Below are 1,883 nucleotides of genomic sequence, written 5' to 3' on the forward strand. Positions count from 1 at the left end.
AAAAAAAATCACTCCCGCTTCATTTTGCTTGAGGCATGGGATATTAAAATTTTCTTTTTAAAAGCCCACATCTGTGGAAAACATAGCCCTATCTACTTTAGCGAGAGAGGCAAGAACTTTAGCTCAGGTCTACCCCCCCCCACCCCCCGCCCACCCCCAAACACCTCAGAAGAAAGGGAAAACGCTAAAATAGTCAGAGCACCCTTTCATAATTAAGATGAGTTCTTATTGCCATTTCGCTTTCAACGTCTTTTTTCACTTTTCTCTGTGTGTCTTGAAACATCGTCTTGTATGACGTAAACAAAACGTAGTAAACAAAATTCTCCACGCAGCGATTTGAAAGGTGTTAATTAGCACCATGGGACAGAACGTCAGCTCGTTAACCAGGGGGCGCTGTACGAGCGAGACCTGGGCTAACCACGTGATGGGCACAGGTGCACGTGAGGTGAGAACTGAGAAGGCACCTGTAAGGTGAATCCAACCCACACCTGGCGCGGACAGCAGTAGCCCAGGGCTTCCCGGCTCTCATGATTGGCACATGAGATAAGACTCAGAACTTAATGCAACTTAACTCATCTGTTGCCACCTGCTTTCCCTCCGTTTGGCTTTTCCTCCAAGGAGGCCATGGAAATGTAAGTCCTTAGCGTTAGGGACTTTTTGTCAGGTGAAAACTGTATCCCTTGCAAATATTTCAGGGGAGACTTTGAGAGTTAACTTCTGTCTTATTACAGCCTAAATATATTACAACACTGACATTATTATGTTACACGGTGCTGTGGTTTCAAACTGCCTATTTGCTTGATACATAGGAACTGGTGTATTTCCCACACAAATAACGTTTTGAAATGAATCTTTTTTTACCCTTTTCTATGAAAATTTGCTGTGCAGTCTTCACTTACAAGCTTTTGTCAGTGAACTCGAGAAAAAAGCCTATATGAAACATGGAGCACTGTTTGAGTAGGTTAAATTAATACGGGTGGGTTGCATAAAAGTATGTTGTTGAAATAGCTGCGCAGGCGCACACATACGTTAGAATTGTTCCTCGCTGACACTATCTTATTCCATCTGTTACACATTGGGTAACACAGAGCCTGTGGTTGGTTGGCGGGTATTCTAGTCTGGTTTGCTTCTTCTGTTTCCTATCAAACATCTAGCGTCCTTATCTCTTCTCCTTACTTTCTTTGTATGCTACTCTCTAGTATCAACTCAAAAGGGTGTCAATTATAGGACCTATATTTTGTGTTGAAATTGCCTTAAAACTCTTACTTAAAATAAAACCATAACTAAAAATACAGAGCCTTCCATACCAAGGAAAGAATAGATCTAGTTACTCACGTCTTGTTAACTTTGAAGTCTGAAGAAGTGGAAGCCACACTGAAAGAGATTTTGTGTTATGAAGAGAGGGAAAGATGACTGGAGTGATGGATCAAATTAGAATTGAAGGGATATTCGGACATAAGTAGGTGGAAAAGTAGGTGAGTAGATAGGCAACTAGGCAGGTAGATGGACTAGGAAGAATTAGTGGATGGATGAATGGGGGATGGGTGGGTGGGTGGGTGAATGCATGGATGGATAAATGAATGGATGGATAGATATCATGTTATAAGGTTTATCTATATTAATCAAGAGGGAAAAACCCGTGATCAATGATAAATGCAAAGAGGGAAATGGAAATGGTGCAAGTGCAGCCAGTGGTTCCCTCCAGTTCCCAATTTTCAGTTTATTTTTTTTATTTTTTTATTTTATTTTTTTGGCCATCAAGTACAAACACAAAAAGGTAGATCTCACTGTGTCTCTGTCTCTCTGTCCCTGTCCCTATTTCACTTTGTCTGTTTCTCTTGCTCTCTCTCTCTCTCTCTCTCTCTCTCTCTCTCTCTCTCTCT

At 41.4% G+C, this 1,883-nt stretch overlaps 1 protein-coding gene across 1 annotated transcript in view; it reads left to right on the forward strand.

The window, feature by feature from the left end:
* LOC101855406 (short transient receptor potential channel 4) overlaps nt 1-1,883 on the forward strand; it is a gene marked incomplete in the record, with an annotated part of 381,687 nt that overhangs the window by 344,293 nt on the left and 35,511 nt on the right.

Source organism: Aplysia californica, unplaced genomic scaffold (assembly GCF_000002075.1).
Source record: "Aplysia californica isolate F4 #8 unplaced genomic scaffold, AplCal3.0 scaffold00054, whole genome shotgun sequence".
NCBI classification, from domain to species: Eukaryota; Metazoa; Mollusca; class Gastropoda; order Aplysiida; family Aplysiidae; genus Aplysia; species Aplysia californica.